Raw genomic sequence first — 16,081 nt, 5'->3', positions numbered from 1 at the left:
GAACTGCAGAGCTGAGTCCTTCAAAAAACATATTTAAATGCCCTCCAAGAACATGAAACTACTGATCAGAAGTCATCACGTCCCAGGAGTGCCTATTGTCTTTTTTATCTGTTTGGATTTCAAGGACTAAATGGCTGGAATTCAACTTGGTCCCAAGTGAAAGGCTTACTAAGCTGTAAAACCTCCACATTACTTGGTATTATTAAAAGTGAATAGAAAATAAACTTGCCCAAATTAAATGCAAAATATAACCATGTATATTGTACATCTAGAAGTGCTTAAGGAGATTTTTGGCATTTAGCTCCCACTGACGTCAGGGCTAAATGCCCAAGATGAAGTACTTAGGGAATTGTACAGTAACAGTCACAGAACTGCATGGTGTAACTGTAAGTTAATTTCATCTTATTAACTAAATTCTCATGTTTTCAGTTTTGCTGCGAGGGCTCCAAATGTACTGTAGTCATTGTAAAGCCAGATATCCCAAGCTAAATAGAGCACATGTTTCATGGAAGTTATTAAGCAAAGGATTAGAAAACTTGTAATATTTTTTCCTATAAATTCGCTCTAAATATTCAGACAATTGTATATCTTTCAGAATTGAGATGATAATTTTACTTGATGACTTGATTAAATTTCCAAACCAGATAATTGTTCTTTAGAGAAAAGAAAAACATCCAGCTGATGCATTTAATTTATAGCAGGCCTTAAAATAAATCATACAGGTCATTAAATTTATATTGCAAGAGGCCTATAAATTAGATTAAATGCTCAGTTGCGTATATTGCACAAAAAAATTAACAGTTCACATTTGGCTGCCTTTTCTTGGTCATCATCTTTTTGGGAACAACTCTTCAGCATCTTGGCATATCTTTTTCAACTTAAACTGAGCTGATGAATGATTTATGTATTTATATCTAAGCTTCACTCTACACAATTTTCAGATCAAGAAAAGAATGCAAAAAACTGTTTTGCTGGGTTCCACATCCTATAGAATATATAGTTCTTCTAACACCAGAGCTTAAATTTGGGAGTACCTCAGCTGCTGGTAGTTCTCAAAGCTGAGCTCAGTCACAATACAAAGTCAGTTTTTGCTACCTGTGAGTATGTAGTGTAATTCAGGGAAAGACCAGGTACATTTTATATGTATGTCAGAAGAAATGTTAGGAAGTGACAGACTTTTTCTTTTGTCCTTGCACATGCAGGCAGAAAAACTTGTTCTTAGTAAAATGCATCTAAAGGGAGCATTTAGAAAAATGTCTTGGTAATCTTCTTGGGCTATGACATTTTTCCAGATTTGTCCTCTTCTAAGGAGATTTCTAGGGCCTTAATTTTCTCCTTCCCATAGACACAAGAGCTGCTGAACATAAACCTAGACCATTCCAGGCCTCCACTTCTCTGACAAGTCTTTGCTCCAGGACAGTGCAAATCTCTGCCTCACATAACTTCCACTACTACTTGCTCACAGCATTGAAGGAAAAATTAAAAGTTAAAAAGATGAGAAAGATGAGAACAGAACTGTAGAAAGGTTTTAAAAACACCTACAATGTCAAAGAAATACAATCCATAACTAAATAACTTCACACAGAGGCAGGGGTTTGGGGGGGGGGAGGAGGTTTAGGGGGTGTTCTTTTTTGTAACATCTATATTAGTATTCCCATGGAAGCAAAGCAGATTCCCTAATTACTCTAAGAGATGGCAGCTCTGCTCAGCAGTAAGCCTGAATTATATCTTGTAGCAACAGGGAGAGGAAAAAACAGTCTTGGATTGCCAAATATTTTAATGGAAGGTAAAAGAGCTGTTGGCAGGATGGTGGAGTTCTGACAGAAATTGTAAAGAGGCTATCAGCTTGTGTTTTAGTGAGTAGCTCTTGTATATTCAATTTTAAGTCTGTAGTTCCATCACTATGAAGTATACACAGTGTCTGCTCTGAAGGTTAAACATGAAAACACAAATTAGAACTGTGAAATTTTTTTTCTTGTGCCTATACCAAATATGCTGTGTGTGATCTTGGCAAATCATTCAATACTCCAGTGCTCCATTGGTAAAATGAAAATAAATAATAGCAGTTATTAGACATGGCAGTGTTGTGGCTAAATCCATCAGTCTTTACAAAGTACTTTAATACACGATGATGATGAAACCTATAGAAAAGCTTATAAATAGTTATTTCAAAATTCAAACCCATCAATTCTAAATCCACAAATGCTAAGTAAAATATATTACAGTGTATATATCAAGAGAGATGGGAGAGAGAAAAAGCACATGACATGACTCTAAATCAAGAAATGCACATGGGATTTCTCAATGTGTTTGTAGAATTATGACTATTATTCTTCAGATGCCATTTGGCTAGACAAATATGAACAGCAGGAATAGCTATAGTTCAATGAACTTTCTACTAATACCTTGGCAGGTGGGTATCAAAATCCCAAAGTGAGTAAGAGCAGAGATGCCTTGTTACTGATAAAACGAGCAAGTTGAGGGGGGCCATCTCTGAACTAGAAACATGTTTTAGGATTCCTGGGAAAGATGAAGACTGGAGCAATTTGCCTTGGCAAATGAAGACAAATGATCTACCATGTCAGTTAACAAGTTAAGGAAATACAGCCCACAATTGCAGAGGGATGTGCAGGACAGCAGAACACGTTTATGTTCAGCATCCCATTTATAATGAAGCCATTATTTTGGGTTATATCTTAGAGCTTCCTGCTGTGATCTGCAGTGCCACAATGATGGTCAGAGGATACTCTGTCAAGCTGCAAGTTAAACCACTATTGGCACAGTACAGCTGTAAATACACAGAAAATTACCATAGGTCCAAGTGAACTCAGCCTATACTTATCTTTATCATCATTATTCCTTTTTTTCCACTTTCTCCCTCAGAAAAGCATGCTTATAGGAGTGTATAAACAACTGGATCTTTGAAGAAGTGCTATGGACCAGAAGGGCCCCACTCTACCTTCCTGGCTTGTCCTCTCCCTATCCTGCCATGCCTTGCTGAAACAGGTGTTCAGGAACGAAAAAGGAAGCAGTGCTCCTGAATGCCTAGAAGCATAGCCCAGCACAGATCCAGACAGAAGTCTTGTCATTCCTCAGATATTTTTTACAAGGCAGCCATTGATAAGACCAGTCACCTGGCAGGGAGATAGACGTTGGGAACCTTCCTTTTCCAGTTTACCTGTCCTATATATTTAAGAAGTTTCTGACATACCTTAAACTGTGCAACAGATGGTTACTAATTTCTATGATATTCAGTACAGAATGAGAAAAAAACCTCCTGCATTTTTTAGCTTCTTTTTAAAGACTGAAAAAGAAACTGAATTAGAATAGAAAATGCAGCATTTTCCCCTAAAAGGACACTGCTTCCCTACAGAGCTTCTGAATATACCCTTTCCTATCTCTGCTTTCCGGCTCCCTACAGATTGAAATTAAAGGAGCAGAATATTTGTCCTCAGAGTAACCTTTTTTTTTTAATCAACATGGATGTTTTGATCTATTTCCTCTGGAGTTCCAGGCTGAATAGCCCCACAGAAGTAATACGGCTGCTGAAACATATAGAGTGAACTGAATCAGGCCTTTCATTCCTGCCCAGCAGACATTCTGACAGCTCTCATAGTCAATGCATGGACACTGTGATATTTGCTCCTCTTTTTCTCATTTCAAGAGCCTCAAGCACTCTGAAAGCCAATACACTTCCTTTACCCTTCCAATTAAGCAAATTACATTATTACAAATTATAAGCAGATAATGAAAATATAAACATCAGCAACAGGCAAACAGATCCTTCCAACCTCTAAATCCCAAATACCTTCAAAGAGTATAACCCTGGGAAACACAGTATGTTTTCGGTACCAAGGTAAAAATCACTCCCATTAATTATTTTCCTAGGAGTGTACAAGCCATGCTTACTGCCCATGGGAAAGTGGTATCTAGCTGCACTGTGACCAAAGATCCCACACTGCAATATTTCACATACACTAAGGGTTGTTGAGCACAGTACAGAATTAGAGGGAAGGCTTTGTGGGCTAAACACTCATTTCAAATTGACCCAGACTGCTCTTATAGGAGTAAACTGTGGCTGTGTTGAAGTATGTGAGGGCAGAATTTAACCTCTTTTTTCCTAAATTAAATTATAGATACAAAGGTCCTATAAATATTTTAGCAACACCTACCAGTGTGTTCTAGCACAAGTTAGTTTGGTGAAGACTTTACATATGCACTTCTCTTCAAGCACACACTTCAGTCGCATTTTTAAGTGCTGTGCCAGGGTATTTGCAAGGGTAGCAACTGTTTTTCTTTTTATAATGAATATACATCTTTCCTCTCTCTGCCTTCTCCTACTTTACGGAAAACCTCAAAGTGGGTTTGAATTCTACTTAAAAGTTGAAAAAAATGTTTCCCTAGATGTCTGAATGAGATTGTTGGAAAAAGAGGGCCAGCTGGCTGGCTCTACAATTGTACAGCATCAGTCTCAAAGACTCTCAGATAATTAGAGAGATTAAGTTAAAACTGCAGTGGACTTATGATGATCAATAAAACATAATTGTGTTGGTGCAAGACATAACTAAATACTGGACAATATCCCTGGCCGCAGGGTTTTAAAATTTCAGTAGGAATGCTGGCTTGGTATGCACCCCCACTAAGCTGTGTCATAAAACAGCAGAATAGGGATGAAATAATGAAATTCAAATATAGGCATGGAGGGTCAAGGCTAAAGCTAAAAGAATTGTTTTTATTTTACAGCCTATGCTAACTACAGTAAACTTCTGCAGAAGAAGTTGGACATAACTTCCTACCTTGAAGACCTCACCTTCAGATTATTATCTATGCCTGCCTGGGGAAAAAATGTGATTCATTAACATCTCTGGGTCATTCCTTGATGCTAACAGCAATTTTGTTTGTGTAAAGAGTAGAACAATAAACCATAAATTTGTATTCAAGAAGTAGCATGTAATAAGTGTTTACACTTAAATTTGATGTGAGCTGTATGTGCTTATTGCTCCTCAAGCTCAGGCCACATCTCAGTCCCTTGGAGACAAATAATAAAACCTAAACGAATATTTAGTTCATGCATCTCCTAAATGTGTCTGGCACATCATAAAAATAAAAAAAAATTTAAAAATCCCAACGCCCAGCTCTTAAAGGGGAATGCAACATGCATGCTTCAGAGGATAGATTAGTCTCTGTAGTCCTCTGCTGTTACCCACTACAACAATACAGGGAGGTGGCAGTCAGTCTCTTCTGCAGGCTGAAAGATCCTTCTCTCCAGAAACTTTTTCAAGATCTGCAACAATGCTGCAAAACTTACTGCCTCTGTTGCAAATGGCCTGGGAGTTTTGGTCCAACTAAATTCCAAGCTCCAAGATCACAGAGAAATCTTAAACATCTACAAATCTTATACATCTACATCTTTTACAGTCCACCCATCTGTAGGACACCAATTGCATAAACGTTTACTCAACAGTAGCAATGCAAGTGCAGTACTAAATAAGGAAAGTTTTCTATAATAAGGAAAGTTTTCCATAACTGAAGCCTAGGGATGCAAGCCCAAATATTCCAAAGCATAAAGTCTGGTTTTGGTTTTTGTTGTTGTTGTTGGTTTGTTGTGTTGTTTTGCATTGGGCTTTCTTTTCCCCCACTGATGGTTTTATTGATTTGGAAAAAAAGAATTTAAATTCCTTTTCAAATTAAGGGGGGGCGGGGAAGGGGAAGGGGGAAACGCATGTACTTTGCAAGCCAAGAATAACAGCTTTTTAAAATCTAATTTGTTTTTTTCAAACCTATCACTATTTCTGCAGAACAAAAAAAAACACCATTGGTGATAAAACAGCAGATGCTGAAAAGCACTGATTGTATTAGAAGATCTATTGGTTCTGTTTTAAGCCAGATACTTACTGTACAGGAAACTTCAGCATGATTTATAGCATCAGAGGCACAGCATTGTATGTGGACTCTGTATAAATACATGTGTTATACAGCATTTGTCAATAATCTTTCTGCCTAAAGGTTCATGAAGATACATTCCCAGTAAAAGATGCCATCATATTTGTACAGTAAAATAATAGCATTCACCTGTTAAAATGCTTATGTTCTGAGGATAAACTTTTTAAACAGTCAAAAAATATGAGTCAGCAGTGTTGCAAACTGATTGCTTTGGAAATCTTTCTTCTGAGTAGTAATTACTGAATATGGATTATTATTCCCAAAGTTTAATTACAGGAAAATAATTTTACCATTTGTGAAACATCATTGTCCTCTTCTCTCCAAGAACTCAATAGCAAAACCAAAAAGATTGGACATAGTCCTTCCAAATTGTCAAAGTGCCAACCAGCAGAAATCTGACCCGGTATTTATCCTTCAGACACACTTTAGGAAAGAAACTTATTACATTAGACTATAAAATGTACAAGTTTGGGATCTGTTGTATAAACATCTGAGAGACACATCCTTCTCCTGTTGCAAGCCTGAGTGACAACACCACCAGAAATGGCAAAACCTACAGCAGTCCCAAACTAAGCCTTGGTGTCTCTGCACTGATCTGAGCCCTTGGTCAACTCTAATCTGTTTTGATTTTTCCAGATAGACACAGGTTATTTGATCAAAGATCTGACTGGGATTTAAAAGCTTAGATTAGGGAATTCAAGGAAGAGAAAGAAGAAGGAAATTACAGAACTGAATTCGGTGAAGCAAGGGGAAACTGGAAATATAACTGGGCTGCTGCAGAAAAAAGCAACTCATACAATCTCAAGACACTAGAGATGCATTTTTAACTTTGGCAAGGTAGTCACGTTTTCAAAACCACCTTCCTATTTGTAAAATTAGGATATTACCTTACTTCTACAAGGTCTTCCAAGAATAAGAATACTAGTGAATATAAAGTGCATAGCTATGATGATTATGGGAATAACTGAGACAGCTGTAAGACAACTGTGGCCTGCAAAAGCAATGGTGAAGTAAAGCGCACAAATTAATGCTGACAAGTGATGGGAATCAGTCTGGGTTTGAACCTCAGAGAGTACCTAAACAAAGTTAGGAACACAAGCTGGATTCAAGCTTGCATTAATAAACAGTGTTAAAGGATTAAAATTAGTTCGAGGAGCTGATATACCATGAAATCATATCCGGGGTGGGTGTGTGTGTAATAAAACAAAACAACGACGATGACAACAACAACAAAACAACCCCCACAACACCACACCGTCAAACCAAACCAAAAAACAACAAAAAAACCACAACCCTTAAGCCTCCCCCCCCCCAAAAAAAAACCAAAACAAACAAACAAACAAAAAAAACCCCAAAAACCCAAAACCCATAAAACACAAGTAAGTACAAAGTTTGACCTTGGTATGGCAGAACTGCTAATCCTCAGGCATCTCAGCTGAGGCAGAGTATAAACCTGCCTCCTTTTAAACACTGGACCTCTTTTCAGGGTGTATACATGGCTAGCTTGAGAGGCTGATAATGGTAGTTCCTTTTCTCTATTCAATCTGACCAAGTTTACTATAGAAAGAGACATTTTACAGGTAGTTTATGCTATTCTAGAAAATGGCTCTGAATTAAACAGAACCAGTATTATCAACTCTGCAATGTCCATGTAATCATGCATGAAACAAAGCAGGGGCTGAAAAAGCCAAGATTATTGGTCAAAAAACAAACAGAAAAACAGGCTCAGCAAAAACAGAGAAAGACAAGCTTTCAAACAAAGCATATTAAAATCAAAAATTCTTTGCTATTGTAGAAAATTAAACTGTTGTCAATGCCCTTATTATCTTCTGTGGCACATTATACTTGCGGCTGCTGCTATTTTACCACGTGCCTGAACATTACCATTGTTATGGGGAAGAGCATTACTGATGGCCTGTGGTACATGGGGGCATGCAGAACAGGCATCCATGACACAACGGCTTCTTATCCCACAGAAAGACTTGATGACTTGGTGGTCCCTTCTAGCTATGCTATCCTGGGAAAGAAATTGTTAGGACAACTTACTACTACTACTATTATTGTTGTGATTATTTTATTTGTGCATTGGAAAGATGGAAATGCCTCCAACAGCTTGCAGTATGAGAAGTGAAATGAGAAGGTTCAGGAAGGGTAAATACATTAATATTAACAAAACTGGAAGCAATTATGTTTTTTCTTAGCTTGATGTTTAATAGGGGAAAGACCCATTTGGTTTTCTGTGGTTGAATGCAAACATGAAAAGCTGTGTACTTCCACAGTGTAGAACTACACATTTCAATTATTGTCTTGCATAATTTGTATAAGAAACTAAAAAGTGTTGCATTACATATACTTTATTCATAAAAACTGTTTTTAAAGAAAATGAATAACAGATGTAAGAAAAAGTAAATGGAAACCAGAACTGATGATAATCTATAATGGTGATTCGCCCTATCCATTTTTTTTGTTTTGAGACTACAAGTTAGATCAGTATATATATGTTTAAATAGGAACCAGTAATAAATTGTGTTGATACTGAGGTCATGTATCTGCAGCACACCAAATGCTAAGCTTCTAGTCCATAAATGCCTTCACTGCAAAGAAACCATAAATCTATTATCTTTACAGCAGCTGCAATCTGGAAAATGTGCTCTCTTTTAATTTAGTTGCCTCATGAATATCATATTAACCAAGAAGCAACCTGAGTGAGAAATATGCTATAAAGCAAAAAAAAAACCAACACCCTAACTGAATGATCAAGATGACTGTTTTTGTGAGCCATTCCCCCCTTTCTTGTCATCAAATAAAAGTAACGTTTTACAAGATAAAATGGTCTGTTCCTATAGGGCTTACAATACTTAGCCAAATTCTCCACAAGGGTAAGTCTTAATTAGAGATGACTAGAAAATTAATTTCCCACCCTAAGTCAAAATTTCAATCTTGTTCTGATTAAAAGTAAATAGTCAATGTTTGCTGTAGGATATGAAATGAAATATATACATATACGCACACAAAATTCCAAAACAAAGTGCTTCTCAAATATGCTTATACATCCTAATATAATAATTTTATTCTAAAAGTCAAAATTAAAAATTCGAAATTATACATTTTATCATTAAAATAAGAAACTCAAAATTACTTGCTTTGACGCTTCCCAGTTGAAGTATCTGACAAGAGCATGTCAACTTTGAAATAATTTTCCAATTTCAACGAGTTGTTTCTTTGAACATTTTTTGATTAGGCCTATATAACACCTGGTAGTATTAGAGAGAAGCCCGGTGTTCTATTTTTCAAGAATTTTTATGTTGATCTAAGAGTATTTATAATGCTCAGAGCTTTAAAACTACTACCTTCATTTTCCTCATAATTTTATTTTCACCTCCCCTACCTCTTCCAAACTGTAGTATTTTCTGTCTCTCTCTCTCTCTCTTTTTCAAATCTCACTTGACTGACAAGAGCAGGTCTGATCCATCAGACCTAGAGCACGGCCACAGGAACTACTGAAACACTGCAAGTGAGCAGGAAGCAATCTCCACATCAGGCAGGAATGGCAACACAGAGATGAAGAATGGGAGAGGAGAGCCTAGGAACTCTGAAACCAGTCCTGTCATGAAAGGATTCCTAACAGGCCCCTGGATTTATATCTCAGGGTGACTGAGGTTGAATTGCAAATGCATACTGTCTGGCTTGCAAATTCAAAAGGAGAGTCACATATACCCACACAAGAAAGCAGAAACATGCAGCTGGAGAATATCATGGAGCAACTATATTAATAAAGACTCATGCTGGCTCCCAATTCTCTATGGAGTCCAAGACAGCATTTTCCAATGGACTTTTAGTTCAACTGCTGACTCGTCAAAGGAAGAACTTGCACAGTGATGAACTCCCCTCTCTTTAACACTTCACCCTTCAGAAAACACTGAAGTTACAATGGATGATACTTGCCTTTTACAATCAGCCTAGTAACAACTCTTGTGAATAAGAAAGCTATAATTATTCAGCCCAGATGCAGTATTGCCCATTTAATATTTGCGCTATTGACATTACAACCAAAGTGGGGGTGGGGGGGAGATAATGCTTGAATAAAAGAAAAAATCGAATACGACTCAAAGTGCTTATTACTGGATAACCACTGCATCCTATTCTGCTACTAAATGTAGATGAAACTTCCAACAGAATCTGCCCTCCTAATTACAGCAGTTAAGAGAGCTACAGTGAAAACCATAAATGGCATTGCACCCCTGTAACATAAGCAGCCCTTTGACAAAGTTCAATTACATCTATAAAGAAAAGGACCAGAGCTCCTATCACCAACTGTGAAACAACATATACTTGAAATGTTACCAGGGATAGGTTAAATGGAAAGGTTTATATAGTCCATTTGTGGAACTCTCCCTATTGAAGTCAAGGATTTTTCACTCAATAAAATGACATGGGTTAAGTAATGACTGCCTGAAGTCCAAAAAAGTCACTATGAGAATATCTTTAAAGAAAAAAATAATTATCTGCTTATAATGGAACCTAGGTAGTGTTCGTATTAAAAGATAGAAGTTCTAACCAAGTAAGAAAAAAATCTGATTTTAAAAGCCTTATTTCATAAGAACTCTAACTAAAGCAGCATTTTAAATGTCTTTACCTTGTCTGCAGCCACAGAAAGTATACGTTAAAATCACATTAAAACCACATATATCATTGACAAATGAGAGACAGAGAACTCGAGCTAAGAGAGGACTTGAATTCATGCTTGTATTTTATCTAGCTGCTGAGTTCAATGTGAAGTAATCTGTATTTAAAGCTACCCACACAGAATGATTCAAGAGAGCTGGGTGGAGACCTTGAAAGGTCACATTGTCCAGCCCTTTGCTCCAAGGCAGGAACAGCTGCCTTTCTGGACAGAATGACATTTTGGACATATGTTTATCTAACCTGTTTTGGTGATGAAGACTACTCAGAGATAATCGACTCCCCTAGCCTTAACGTTTAGAAGTCTGCCTTGCTGCAACTGAAGTTGTTACTTCTTGTTGAGAACAAGTTATTCCCTTCTTCTCTGTGGAAGCCTTTTCCACTTGAAGATTGTTACCATGTCACCTCTTGGTTTTATTCTCTCTAGCAGTGTTCTTTCCTTTATTCCTTCATATGGCACTCCTCAATTAATCCACGTATTTCTTAAAGTGCAGTACTTGAAACTGAAGGGAATATTCCTGTTGGGATCTTACCATTGCTGAGTAGAGCAGATGCACCACTCTTGTGATGTCTTGTCTTGTATCTGTCTTCATATTAATACTTACATTTCTCTTGATGTATCATTCCATCAAGATGTTTGCTACTTTTGAAACTCTGTTTCACTCAAACACCAAGCCTGACCCTGGATCTGGCCTAAGAACCTGCTCCATGTGCCCATTTCAGAAGACAAAATGGTTGGGCCAAATCCAACTTGAAAACACACTCCTACACACTGCCTTTTGGTTGCGGGAGACGAAAATGTTGCACAAGCTCTTTCAAACCCAGAATTACAAGGACATTTAGCACAACTGCTTGCTCAATGTTGACAGCAATGAGTGCTAATTGAAGCTATGTTTATTAGTTGGATGAGGAAAAAGAAGAGAGGAGGAAGCGGAGGAAGTGTTCCATGATGAGACACAGCACCCAGCACTCACAAGCATTACCTCAGGGCAATGTTTTACGCTCATTTGTCAGAAGCCACAAACAAAAACAAAACCCACGTGCACTTAGCATGGCTCCTCTACATACTTCTCCATGGAAAATAATCTCCTGGCTTCTTCCAGTTCCTGCTGTGATTATGCAATTCTCCAGTTTAGTAAATATGACATCTGCCAATTGGACCGCATTAACACTCCCAGCTCAGCCCTCATCAAACCTAAGCGTTGGATATAATTTCACACTTCTGGCAATCTTGCAACATTTTCTTGGACTAGATGAGAAATGCTCCCATCAAATTACCTTTTGTTCACCCTGTAGAGAGCCCCCAGCACATGCTTACCTTAACTACTGCCTTCTCAAATTGCGTTGGTATTCATTTTCCTTAGGAAGCATGAGTCACACCAGGAATTCAAAATACACTCACACCAGTTACCCCAGCTATGTTCTCAGTCTACAAGACTGTGGCCTCGGTACATTTGGAAACTGGGGCTGCTATAGAGCTTTCTTTTTGCCAGTGCTTTCAAGGTTACCAGCAGCGGAATTGCTCAGTACTTTGACAGCCCAACAAAACCACAGCAACTTTTATTACAAACAGAGACAAATGATGCTTTAATTTTTATTTCTTTTAATAAGAAACTTTTATTTACTTTGTGGAGAAAATCAGTAAGAGTCAACTGAGCATGTTTTTTGTGTGATAGCGGTCTTTAGCCTAATTCAAAGCAAAGCAACTTTCCAGGCATCACTGCACAGTAGTCCTGCAGGAAACATGAGCTTCAGGTCCCAACCTCCATCTCCTGAGGTCTGTCCAGGTGCAGGGACCTGCAGCACTGCTCCACCAAAAATGCGCTGAAAAGTCCTTAATGAAAATGCTAACTCACCATAGGCCTGTGACTATTTTCCTCAGTGGGTGTCTTATCACCTGACATTATGAATTCCCTCATCTACCTCCTTCATGGTCTCAGGAGTGTCTTCCCCTAAAGGAAACAGCCCTTTTCAACAGCAAACTTTTTTGGAGGAATCTGGTATTCAGCAAGACAGCAGATGTTGTCCCAGCATTTTGCTTTGAATGGCCTGTATGTATTGCTAATAGATTGTTGCTCAGAACAAAAGAACATTTCAAACTATACAGACCTTTTCCTCATTTTCTACATTTGTTTACAGTGTAGAGAGCTGGTTTCCCTATAATTTATCATCAGCTCCAAGTTAAGTGTCAGAAAAAACCTAGCATCCGACTCAAGTATTTGCTGGGTTTTAAGTGCCTGTGTGAGGATGTAAACTCTGAAGAAGAATATTTACAGCCAAACAAAACCAGTGTTTTCCCCAAGAGGTTTTTAAACCTTCAGTGAACTATGAGTATCGATCTTAGTCTAAATTTGTGGAAATGAGTTTCTGCGAAACTGAATTTAATACCTCAGTCAACCTTATCATAGTCTTAATTTACCCACTGTTTACTAGTAATATTTCAAACCACTCTTTCGGAGGAAATGACAATGACAAAAAGCACAAAAAATAAAAGTAAGAACCAGGAACGAATTCTTATTCTTAGTAAAATACCCATGATACATAAATAGGATTTACTCTTAAATGTCACTGGAATCCTCTAACCCAATCGTCCTCATTTAAATATCACGTACAGGAAAAAAAAGTAATTTTGAATGCAAAGAGAAAAAAATACCTGACACACATGTTATCTAATATTGCATTTCTTTTGATACCTCTAAGGTAAAGGCTTAAGGTTCAAATGTGTAATGATTAAAGTTTGGTTTCAGTTGTTTTGTTTTTTTAAACAGAGTAAAGCTCGGGCAATACAGAAAATGTGACTCTCTCAGCAGTAGATAACAGCAAATGTGACTCTTTCCGCAGTAGATAAATGCTAGATAAACTCTGCTTAATAGTAGTTTATCCCATAAAAATAATTCTACCCCTCTCTGAATGCTGATGCCTGGAGACAGCTGCAGTCCGATGAATATAAATTATGCCAGGATTCTGGAATATGTTTTGACAGAAGAAAAATTACAATAACAGCCTCCTAATTCTGACTGATGGTGTTTGCAAAAGAATGTAACATTTTCAAGGCTTCTTGTGGCAACACTTCAACAAGCAGCGAGCCCTCACAACTGGGAAACCTTAATCATTGCGTGAGCTTTCAAAAGACCATTTGCTCCAGTTCACTAAATGCACGTCGTATTCTGTTTGGTTACTGTGAAGCACACATGCACACAAACCTTATGTTTAAGAACCTTCATCCTTGATATATAGCATTTTTTGTTAGCAAAAATGAAGCTCTGACCAGGCAGAGGGAAGGATGGATGGAGCGCTCCTGGAGAAGAGACGCATCTGGCCGGCTGACGCTGTGCCCTCTAGCGGGGACAGCCCCGCTCCCACCAGCGCAGCCTCACACCTTGCTCACAAAAATCTGGATACTGAAAACATCCAGAGGTAGCCAGACAAATTCCAGCATGCCTAGAAATTTATTTGACTTGAATTGATCTGACCTGATTTTAGCCAGCAAGGTAATTCTGATGAGCTGGCAAAAAATGTCTGTGCATACTTTTCTGTCTCTGTTGGAATCATGGCATATCCCTTTGATAACATCCTCAGAAACCCTCCCCCGGCTCCAGCTCTGCCAGGGCATACTAAATGTTTGCATTTCTTGCTACTGTTTATTTCATTAGTTTCAAGAAGGTGTTTTGCTACTGAGTATTCAAAGAATACGTCAAAACAGCAGCTACTTCAAAGATTTATTTTTTACTGTAATTCTTCAAAGGTTTTATCCGAGCTATCTGAGGAATGCAGTAGATAATAAATAGAGTAAAACTTTGAAACAGCAGTTGTAAACAGAGCAGAGACTGAAGTTGAATTTCCCTGGCTTTACATAATAATTATCCTCTTTTTACTGATTAGACACAGTCCCTCACTGCATTTTTTTTTTCCAAAGAAGAGCAGTATTAAAAACAAAAAAAAAAGAGGAATGACGAATACATGTTAAATACAACTCTAATTATGTTACTGACATTTAATTATTGCTGTCATAATACAGTCTTTTTAACCAAGAGGGAAGGAAAAGATGCCAAGGTTATAAACATCTAGCTGTCAAAACTGACACCAGATTGTCCATCCTACTAGTTGAAGAACACAACCGCTTAGTGTATTTTCTTCAGAATGTATTAGATATCAAAATAATATTTGCCTGACTATAAACTCCTTGATACCTCATATCACATTCAGGAAGACACAAGAGATTAATATATGATTTACGGATAATCAAGCTGTGGGTGTATCTTCTATAGCACCTCCTGGTGCAGACAGGACTATTACAACTTAACAGCCTAAATCGGTGATGTGCAGTAATTATTTGCCCACTGATACAATATATTTCATTTAGTCAGCACTGACACTTTCTTTTCCAGATACAACGGCTGGAAGATTAATGAACTTTGTGAGCTCAGTCCCCTGCCACACTATGTAGTCATTTTTGTTTTCTAATCTCACCACCACACCTTATTTTTCCTTATAACTAACGTTAACAAATACCAACATTTGTTGCCTAAAGCCCTAGGAGCAGCAGCATGAATTTTGCAGCAGTACACGAAAAGTCTCCTCCCGGTTTTTCCCTTTGGCCTCAAGTGACATGTGAGCCCCAGCAACCTGCTGAGCTACCTTGTCATTTAGCAATTCCCAAACCCAGGGGCAGGCCCCTGCCTGGGAAAATCCCTGCTCTGTCTGGCACGTAATCTCACTGGACTTTTCAAATAACTCCCCAGTCTCTCTTGTTCGGGTCAGTTACACTGTGACCACAAAACTCTTTACATTTCCATCAGACCTTTTAGAAAAGGAAGAAGGAGCAATTCTGTTGCACCAGGGAGGCCAGCGGTCATGTTTCATCTGATGATAATCTGGCTGGTATTTCAAATATAAAGGCTCAGGTTTTAAAAATATCTGTAAGCTAGAAGCTGCTGCTGCAGCAAGGTCCCCTGACACACAAAACCCACGACTTTCCTCACTTGTTCCTTCAGTATCTATCTGCAAACACACTAAACTTTCCTTTAGCAGCTTTCCCCTCCACAGCACAGGAATGCGGGATACAGAAGGCTTTAGTGATCTAAAGAGAACCCCACGCTGTGGGAAACAGTGGCCCGAGACAAAGCGCTACAGGTGCTGTGTGTCACGCATTAACAGGTGCCTCCGAGAAGGGCTGACAAGAGGACCCCAATACTATCACAAGCAAACTTAGTCAATAGAGAGACCCTCTCGCTCCTAAGGACCAGGTCCCACAGCCCCGTGGGGCTTCCTCCATTATTTTGCTCCTTATCTCAACGCCTGGTTTCCAGGGAAGGCTGCAAGCTACCGACTTCCGCGGGGAAGGAGAGTGCCCGCTAGCTCTCCCAGGCAGGATCTGCAGGGAAACTTTGCCTTCCCTTCCACGGCTCGCTGCCGGGAGAGCGGCGGAGCCCCGCCGCGGGCGGGGGGAGGCTGC

General features: G+C 38.5%; 1 protein-coding gene across 2 annotated transcripts in view; it reads right to left on the bottom strand.

The window, feature by feature from the left end:
• PLXDC2 (plexin domain containing 2) overlaps positions 1-16,081 on the bottom strand; it is a 278,546-nt gene that overhangs the window by 261,431 nt on the left and 1,034 nt on the right. The window lies entirely within an intron of this gene.

The sequence above is a fragment of the Phalacrocorax carbo genome, chromosome 2 (genome assembly GCF_963921805.1).
Source record: "Phalacrocorax carbo chromosome 2, bPhaCar2.1, whole genome shotgun sequence".
NCBI classification, from domain to species: Eukaryota; Metazoa; Chordata; class Aves; order Suliformes; family Phalacrocoracidae; genus Phalacrocorax; species Phalacrocorax carbo.
Note: the sequence above shows the minus strand (reverse complement) of the source record. Positions and strands in the feature narration are given on the sequence as shown.